The sequence below is a fragment of the Otolemur garnettii genome, unplaced genomic scaffold, assembly GCF_000181295.1.
Source record: "Otolemur garnettii isolate 467f Iridium unplaced genomic scaffold, OtoGar3 scaffold00161, whole genome shotgun sequence".
Classification (NCBI taxonomy): Eukaryota; Metazoa; Chordata; class Mammalia; order Primates; family Galagidae; genus Otolemur; species Otolemur garnettii.
In genome coordinates, this window is record NW_003852556.1 from 1,330,816 (window position 1) to 1,341,117 (window position 10,302).

Sequence of the window (10,302 nt, forward strand, 5' to 3'; positions counted from 1 at the left end):
ATGTGGTGTCTGTCCGTGATTATAATGGAAGTATTGTGCCCGTCAGCCAGTCGGCGTGTGCAGTGAGGCAGGGAGGCTCCACGCGGCGGCCTCTGGGAGCGCCGTCCAGGCTGCTGCTGTGCTTCCGTCTCCTTGTGCCCCTCACCAGCGTCCTCCCAGCTTTAAAGTAGCAGGTGGGTGGATGCACCTTGCTCTTGGGAAAGGCCTGAGCCCTCCAGGTGACAATTAGGACCTCCCTGCCTCACTTGGGAGCTGGGGTAGGGATACTGTCAGGACCTTGAACGCTGGTCTCTGGTTTCTGCCATGGAGGGAAGGTGAAGGGAGCAGATGGTTGAGCCAGCCACCTCATGGGGAGATGAGGGCCAGGGAGCCTGCCCGCTCTGTGCATCTGCTGCCCTCTCTAGGAGCTACACAACCATCCCTGTCCCTCAATCAATGGTCAGAACAAAGGAACTGGTGCCGAGTGCACTGGTTCCCTGCTTGGGTCCTGAGTCAACTTCCCAAGACCAGGGAAGATCCTCCTCAGACCTTTAACCCCAGCCATTTGATTACCAGTTACTATTTTCCTCTAGTGCTTTCTTGAAAGCTTCTGTAGTCACCTAAACTCCCAAACTTCTTCACCTTCATGGAGATACCTGGATGAGATGCTGGCCAGTGCTCTGGAATGCAGTTGTCTGATAAGATTACACCACTTCTCTGAGGAAGTTTCCATAACTGCCAGGGAGAAACTGGTGGACTTAGGAAACTGCTGCCCAAGGTCAAGCGCAATAGCAGTTAATTACATAGACTGAAAGATCTGATGGGGAAGGTCATAATTTATGTGAGTTTTTGTTTGTAACCTCATTGGTTCTTTCATATTTTGTCTTCCAAATTCGAAGAACTCTTCTCTTTTCCCCTTGCAGTGTGTATAACTTACTGCAATTTGGTAATTCAATGCGAATAGATTCTCCTTGCAACAGGACAAAATTGGAAACATTGGTTGCCTCACCAAGGCTTTGACTGGAGCATGTCTTCGACAGTGATGCACAGAATCAAACATGGCCAGAGAGTTTACAAAGTGACGTTGGCTTGACAGAGCTGATGCAGGCAACGCCCGCCTGGGAAATCCACCTGGTGCCCAGCATCCAGGATGCCTGCCCTGCAGGGGGGAAGGGTCACTGGGGCAGGTCTGGGAACCTCGGCATTCTTCGAGAGCCTTCAGAAGATGGGAATTAGCCCAGATCTTCAGGTACCACAGGTGAAGTCCAATGGTGAGTTCTCAACTGGCTTCCAAGACTCCAAAGGCTTTAAAAAGGCAAATCTGAGATCTTATAAAAAGTTCTGGCAAAGCAAACTCAATGGTCAGTTGCTGTGCTTGCTCTACTTCTGTTAATCTTTTTTGCCTACAAAAAAAAATCATTTTGTAGACGAGAATTAACATTACTAAGGCTATCTTTGATCAAAAAAGGAGTAAACTAGAGTGAAAGTTTGTATTTGAATAGAAAGCTATCGTGCGTGCTTATGAGTTGTCATCCTGTTCGTTCTGTTTTTGTTTTTTCACCTCTGCTTTGCCTCCCACCTGTAAAGCGGGCTGGGTCCTCAAGCCTCTCTTTTCTGCCAATGTCTGGCTACAACTCCCAAACTGATAACTCCAATGTTTCTCTTCCCCGCTGACTTGGGACTGTCTGCGAGCGCGGGGGGTGACCCTCACTCCCAGGCTTTGCCTCGAGCATCTCCAGGACTGCGACTCTGACGTTTGGATGGCCACCGAGGTTGCCCCAGCAGCAAACGGGAAACCATCACCTGCTGGTCACTTCTTCAAACACCAGCTGGAGACACTTTGAGCCCAATGTCTCGGCTGACTGCCCTTCAGCTTCCTAAACTGAGTTTCTGACTACAAATCTTCATTTTTCCTTTCATGAAATTCCCCTCATTAGATTGCTGACTGCTTGTACCATCCAGCAGCTGTCTTGCACTGAAGGAGACGTGGACTTTTATCATTCACAGGAGAAAAGACATCTTCTTTCCTTGAGCAGATGCTCCTCTGAGCCTTCTCCAAGGAGTTCCTGGCCTCGGTCTCTGCCATGGTTGCTTTCTCCAGTTTTGGCACAAATACTGCTAACTAGGTTTAGCGAAAGCCTCAATCTGGCCTGATCACCCTGGCCATCTGATCAAATTCCTCCTCCTGCCCTCTGACCACCTTTCCATCCTGACCTGTTTGCAGCGGGAATCCCTGTCAGCCAGCAGGCAATCTCCCACATACCCTGCCTGCCCAACCCTTGCTTGCGGAGCTGAGTGGCTCTTCCTACCTCACAAGTCCATGGCAGTCGCCCCTGTGAAGTATGCCAGAGGTTCTCAACCTGTGGGTTGTGACCCACAGGAACTGTATTAAAGGGCCACGGCATTAGGAAGGTGGAGAACCACTGGACTATGCCTTGGCACCTTTAACAAGGTCACGAATACTTTCTCTTCAATTGGTATTAACTGCTATGAAGAACTTTGCTAACTTCGTTAGTGTAATAATGCTACCCCAGGTGTGTAAAAACTATGGCTTTATCACGAGAAAACATTTTACATAGAATAGTGAGACAGTGCTAAAATGGTCCCCAAATAACAACTCATGTGTGGACACATGCACGTGTGAGTGCAGACAAGACAAGCCGGCAAAGTAAACAAAACAGGTGACAGTGGGACGGACACTGGGAGGGTCATGCCACTCCTCCTCTGTGAGTGAGTTTGAAGATTTCCATAATAAAAAGCTAAAATAAGTAAATGTGTGACTCTCCCATGGAGTTACAGGCTTTACAATGGCCTCAAAGATAGAAAACTTCTCAGCTTCCTTGGTTCCCAAAAGAATAAATGGTGCATTCTAATAGGTGGGAAGGAGAGGGACCTGGGAGGAGATGGCATCACCCACCCCGTTCAGGCCCATGGTTTTCTGTCTGCTCAACAATCTACCTGGGCCCCTACAGGGGGTGGGAGGAAAGCCTGACTGCTGACCAGAGCATCTCAAGGGCCCATAAGAATGTGGGTGTGAGATGACCTAGGTCAGCAGTGACCAACAGGAAAGGGCAGTGCTGCCTGGAGGTGCAGGGAGGCCCATGAGGGGCTTGTGGCCAGTCTTGGGCAGAGAGAATGTCCACCCCCCTCAGGCCTCTGCCTCTGTCTCAGGTCTCCCTTGGGAGAGGCCCCCACTTCCAGCTCTGTTTGGAGGTGCTCTAAACTGTCTCTGTCTTCCTAAGTAGTAAAGTCTCTCTGTCCCCTGAAACGTGTGCAGACGCCTTTACTTCTGTCCATGCTGCCTGTGCCGCCCCAGTTTTATTTTCAGTTTCCAGTCACTTGTGCTTTCCATTCCCGCCGGGCCTCAGTTGAACCTTTTAGCTCAGCTGAGTGATCCAACCAGGTCAACTGGGTTTGGGGAACCAGGATCCCCAACCCCCAACAGCTACCTGTGGTCGTGCTCAGTGGCTGGAACCTGGTCTCCTGCCAGCAGCACAGCAGGAGGACAACGAGGGTCCCCACTCCTCGGTTCACTGCCATGCTCCCTCAGCTGAAGGAGAGGGCCTTCTCCTCGAGGTCTCCAGCCTCCCCGCCTCAGTCTCCAGGAGACTGTGGAATGTTAGGGACCTGTGACATCACCACCAGGAAGTGAGCCATGACCTGTCCTCGGGGTGGGGTTGTGGCCAGAGTCCTGTGACACCATGACCAGGAAGTGAGCTGTGTCCTGCCTTGGGGATGGTGTCCTGTCCAGGCACCTGTGACATCATGACCTAAAGGTGAGGCGTGTCTTGCCCTGGGCAGGGGGTGGGGAGGGGTTGTGGCCACAGGTTTCCTGGATTGTGTCTCTCAGGCCAGGAAGTTCCAGGGTCATGAAGAACGAGGGACTGGTGGCCCCAGGGTGCAGCCTGTCTGTCGTCTTTGGCTTCTCAGAATCAGCCCTTCTCTCTCCCAGCTGCTGGAATCGGGCCAGCAGGTGAAGGATGTGTCTGTGCCCCCTGTGGCCCTCCCAGCTCGTGCTCTCTGAGTTCCTGGAGTTTCCCCCTTGGCACCCCGGAGAACCCCCTGAAGGAGTCACTCTGGCGGCTCACCTGGGTCCCAGCCCATCCCTGGACAAATTCCTGTGTCCAGGGCTCAGAGCAGGGTGACCAGTCCAGACTGGGCAGGGGGTAGAGTCCAGGGTGGACAGTCCTCACACCATAGTGCTGTGTTCCAGAGGGACAGGGGACGGATCTTGGGCAGGAGGGACCTAGTGAGGACCCTGGAGATAATGGCCCACCAGCAACCGTTGTTTGTTTGATTTTATTGTTGATGTGGAGACCTGAAAGCACATTTTTGTTTATGCTTCTTCTTGATAGATGTAGGAGTAATTAGTCTGCCTCAAGGGATAAAGAAGACAGGTCAGATTTTTGGAGGGTCCACAAAGACACATTAAGCAGGGTGACATTGGCAGGTACCAAGGTGAGTTCCAAGTCTCACCTGAGTTAATCAGTGGCCTAAATGAGAGAGACCCAGGCCTACAATCCAGGCGGTGCGATTCTAAGTGTGGTCTGTGGCCAGCAACAGCTGAAGAGACCGGACACACCAGCAGCTCAGACACATCTGAGTGTGGAGCCGAGCCTGTTCTATGGCAGCAGCTCCAGGAACAAGGTGAGGCTCTGCTGTGCTGGCCTGTGGGTTTCAATGAATGCAGGCCTAGGACTTGGTGCCCAGGGCAGAGGGTGAGAAGCCTGACTAGAGTTTGGTCAAGGAGGGCTTTTTGTCAGGACACCACAAGCTTGGTGACTGAGCCCTACCCGCGTGCACTATTGCTTACTGTCCCATGGGTGGGCCGGTGGTTCTTCCCGCCTGGGCTGGCTCTGTGGGGGCTGGATGGTCTCTGGTTGCCTTGCTGAGATGATGTCCTGGAGTCTGGGATGACCCGAAGTCCCTCTCTTTGGCTGCTTAGCCTCCTTTGGGCCAGCCAGAGAGGGAAAGAGGGCATGTACACCCTGCCACGAGACCCTCCCTGCATCACATTTGCCCAAGTCTCAGGGGCCCAATCCAAGGGTGGAGGACCAGGTTCCAGCATGGACGCATGGTGCAGGCCAGCTTAGTTCACGGAGTTCTTCCACCTCGATTCAAAGATCTGTTCAGCTGATTTGGAAGGAAGAGCCTGGGATGTCTGGTGTGTTTTTAGTCAGTGATTTATGAGGTTCTAACTTCAACAGGCTCTCACCAACTGTAGGGAGATTGGTGGCAAAAATTTTCTTCTTTTTTTTTTTTGCTGCGTTTTAGCAAGAATTTTATACATCAGTCCCCTTTGCATTTGTATTTTCATGCACCATTAAAACCAGAAGGGAATTTAACAAATTAATCTATTTATACCCGTTTCTTTGAATGGAGACTTTAATTCATTTGCATACCTGCTGTGGCTGTGCCCCCACTCCCAGCGCTCCTCCCAGGCTGCGTTTCAGCTGAGAGACTCTCTCTGTCATGTGTCAATAGAGATTGGCTCCTGCAGCTGCCAAGGGAAGAACTCTTTATAGCTCTTTTGAATAAACAGGCTTTTCTTATTGTTTTAATTTTTGGAAGTGTAAAAATTCAGAAAAAATTAAAAGAAGGAAAACGCAATCATTTATTTCCATTGTATGGAAAATGAACACTGTTAGCATCTTAGAACATCCATGTTTTTTTAAATTTTAGCAAAATCATTTGATCATTTTTATAAATAAGGTAATAATGCATACTCATAAATAATTCAAGCAGTGGAAATATAAAAAGATAAAAATCTAGAAATGACCCTGCTCCCCCATCAGCCATAACTGTCGTGATTATGACTTCCTTGGTCCTTGGGGATTCAGACCTGTTGACCTTATTCTCTGACAGTGAGAAGACAAGCTGTATTCTTTCCTTATGTTGAAATTAAGTAGCTTAATTAGGATTTACCTTGGTGTTTCTGTTTTCTGTTAAATTTCCCAGGAAGAAAGTATTTTCTTTTCATCTGCAGATTCAACCTTTATTCATTTCAGGCACTTTTTTTTGCAGTTTTTGGCCAGGGCTGGGTTTGAACCTGCCACCTCTGGCATATGGGGCCAGCGCCCTACTGCTTTGAGCCACAGGCGCTGCCCTCAGGCCCTATTTTTTATCTTATATCTTTTTTTTTGGGGGGGGGGGAGACAGAGTCTCATTTTGTTGCTTTCTGTAGAGTGTAATAGCATCGGAACTCACAGCAACCTCAAACTCTTGGGCTCAAGTGATTCGCTTGTCTCAGCTTCCCAAGTAGCTGGGACTACAGGCACCTGCCACTACCCAGCTATTTATTTTTTTTTAGGGATGGGTCTTGTACTTGCTCAGGCTGGCCTCAAACCTGTGAGCTCAGGCAATCCACCTGCCTGAACTTTCCAGGGTACTGGGATTACAGGTATGAGCCACCTCCCTGGCCCCTTGGAAGGTGTAGTCAGGTGCCACCTGTCTGGTTCCCTCCCTCAGGGCACCAGGTTCCTTACTTGGACTTTCTTTGTCTCTCTTCTGGAACAACCTGGTATTGGCTTTCCTTTCTTGCTACGGAAAGAAAGATTTGCCACTGTCTTGTTAATCTGCACTCACCCGTTGTTACTTGTGGTAATAATTTAGTTTCTAGAGGCATTTACTTTGTTTTTTCCCTATTTCTATCATTGTATCATTGTCGTTTATGTTATTTTAGGTCCTGAATTTGTTTCATCTTTTTTATTTTCATCCAATTCTAGTGTGTGTGTGTTCAAAATATCATCTTTGAGCTTTTCTACAACTTGCTAGCCAGATGCTGAGCTGGGTGGGCTTGGCAGGGAAGATTTGCTGGAGGCACTTTGGCCACTGACCACCAACCTGGGTGGAGTCCCCAGTGAGTGAGCAGCCAGGACAGGGCTCTGTGGGGCAGGGCAAACCCAGAGCTGGGGGGACTCGTTGGACTCACATTGTTTAGGATTCCAAGTCTGTAAAACAAATCTCTGTACCCAGAAAACTTAAGAAGAAAAACTGAGGTGTTTGACCCACTGGGAAGCATTGGAATAATGGGAAGAGACGTGGCTGGACCATGAGTCTTTTTTCTTTCTTTCTTTTTTTTGAGACAGAGCCTTACTTTGTTGCCCTCGATAGAGTGCTGTGGTATCACAGCTCACAGCAACCTCCAACTCTTGGGCTTAAGTGATTCTCCTGCCTCAGTCTCCCAAGTAGCTGGGACTACAGGCTCCCGCCACAATACCCGGCTATTTTTTGTTACAGTTGCCACTGCTGTTTTAGCTGTCTGGGGCTGGGTTTGAACCCACCACCCTCGATATATGGGGCCACCACCCTCGATATATGGGGCCAGCACCCTACCCACTGAGCCACAGGCACCACCCCATGGACCATGCGTCTTTAAGGGACCAGACTCCCCAGTTATAGAGCATTTTCAAAGCATGATGGCAATTGCTTTCTCCTAGAAAATATTCCATAGACCCATGATTTGGCAATATACATATAACCAATTGTTTTAAAACCAGAAGTGACTCTGGCTATTATGATGTAAACTGTTTTCTAAATGAAAGAATTAAAGGAATGTAATTGGGGAAGTATACAAACAGTGGTTAATATGCTGCTTCTTGCAAAGACATATTACAACTTATAATCTTCCTTTATGGTGATGTTGTTAGTGTTTAATCAGGCGTGTGAATGTATTCAGGTGTTAAGCCATTCTATTAGCTGGGAAATTGCACTGTTATTTGCTGAGCTGTTTATGTTACATTGTTGTTGGCTCTGAGTTTCTTCCTCCCCAAGCTCCTCTTTCTCTGGTCTCTGCAATCTGTATAATTTTCTTCTGTATTGCTTTAAGTAGAGATACTGGGAATGATTAACTGTGTCAGAATCACAGAGTTCTGGTGCTTTGTTGATGGATTGTACAGACATGATACTGAGGCCTTAAAGGCAGAGGGTGTAGATCTGGACAGAGGGCCATGACAGGCTGTGGCCAGCGGCCCTTCCCACCCAGGGAGTCCCCAGGAGGGGTCTGTGAAGACCAGCCCTGCTGTCCACCAGCCTGAGGCCACTGCAGTGCAGGGCATGTATCAACTTTGACCTCAAAGGCCCATAGGAGCTCTGCATTCCAGAACCCACTCCTGGGAATTCTAAGGGTCGTGGCCGAAAATGAAATGCTGAGGCAGATGCCATCACTCCTGGGGAAGCAACAGGGACAGACTTGTCCGAGTAAGGAAATTACAGCCTCCTGTGTCCATGTGTCCACCCATTCCTCCTCCTCCTCCTCCTCCTCCTTTCCTTGTCTTCTCACGGAGCATGTTTACTGTGAGGGTCAGGTTTCCACGCTGCTGTTCTGTAAATCAGAAAGATGGTAGGCAGATCCCATCAAGTGGCTGTGCGTGGTTGGTCTACGTGCAGGCGGGGAAACCAGCGGTATAAGATGGCTGGAGAATCTGTGCTCAGCGGCCAACTCCCATCTTATGTTTTAACTGCAGGTGAATCTTGAGTTAAAATGAGGATTCCAATTTACTTTAAGAAGTACTTTTGGCCAAGTTAAATATACACACAAAATACATGGTTGTGTGAGGATGGAGTCACCTTACCACGAAAGATGAAACCAATTTTGCTTTCACAGAGTTAAGTATTAGTTGGAAAAGTAGCAGGAGACATTAACCAGGGGTTAGATGCAAACTTGTGCTAGAAATGTTAATCTAGACCTAGCAGAACATATTGCTGGACCTCAGTCAGCAGAGCTTAAATTCAGGTTTGGTTTTGTTTTCTTTTAATCATTAACTGTTGGGACAAACAGGGAAGAGGGATTAAAGAAACTTTAAAGACCTTCACTAGCAACGTCCCTACCAATAATTTGCTCAGGCATGAGGCTGCCCGTGGCCTGGTGAGACGCTACTACAGCCTTAGTAGATGGATTAAAGGCAGTTAGTTCCGCTGTTAGCCCTGCGGCTATCTGGACTAAAAGTGACTAAAGATTGAAAGGAGACTCCTAAAAGTCTGGGTTATGTGACCATCTTTAAGACTCTGAAACCACAAGTTGAGTAAAGCAGCTAGGTTCACACAAGGTTCTAATAGCAGTATACATTGAATAGCACGGAAATGTTTCTTTCCTGGGACTCGACTGTTTCAAGCACTCACCACTCTGAGGCAGTTCCAGGCAGGGGCTGACACTGTGGCCATGGGCGCGAAGTCAGGATAGCACCCTACGCCAGCAGAGGGATGGAGGTGGGTCTGGGCATCTCAAGTCCCAGTGGTTTGCACCACAAAAGGGGAGAGCATTGGCTTGTGACAAAGAAGAGAAAATTGGTGCTGCACCCCATAGTTAACGTGACAACACTCGGCTAATGAGCACTTAATGATCCCTCCCTGCTCATTTTTTGTCACCCATTTGAGAATGTCACTTGTGTTATACTTAGCCCTACGGTGTAGGATTAGCTTCACGCTAAAGTGCATTAGTCAAGGCTCTTTAAAATCAGAACAAAAGTGCTAGAAAATGCGTGCAGATATGAAGAGACTGAGTGTGTATACACTGGTGCAGATGATGTATAATTAACGTAAAGGGGTTTTTGGCTGGAACGTGGGAACTGGCAGTGAAATTTGTTTTACATTTGGTGAGATCTTCACCACAACAGGGAACACATCTTTTAACCTGAAATCATTCTTCGAGAAATATCAAGCATCAGTCGCTGCTCTCAGGGCACGGAAATCCCGAGATCTAAAGGAGAACATCATTTTCCAAATAGAGTTAAGGAGTTTTATTTCCAAGTGTACAGATCTAGTGTACAGATCTAGTCACCCTTTGTTACAGATACACAGTAGCACACCTGTATATATACACATGCATACACACACCACACACAACACATATATGCACATACACATGTGTATATACATACACACAGGCACATACATGTATACCATATGCAGAGATACAGAGACATAGACACATATATCACAGACACACTCACACTGGATATACAGACACAGACATACACAGACACACACACAGACACACACAGACACACACATAGACTCATATACAGATACAGAGACAGACATGTATATCACAGACACAGACACACACACAGACATACACAGACACATGCATATACACAGAGACAGACACATACACGCCCTCCTTAGCCCCAAACTCTCTGCTCCCTTTCTCACCACCCCATGAGTCTGGTGCTCTCTGCTCTATTCTCTCAGAGAAGAGCATCCTGGAACTCTGAGATTTCAGAGAACAAGCAGAATTTGTCAGTTTTTAAAAAAAGCTCCAAGATCTGTTATTGGAATGTTTTGCAGATAAGGTCATCTTAGCAAGAAACGTTCACTCTGACT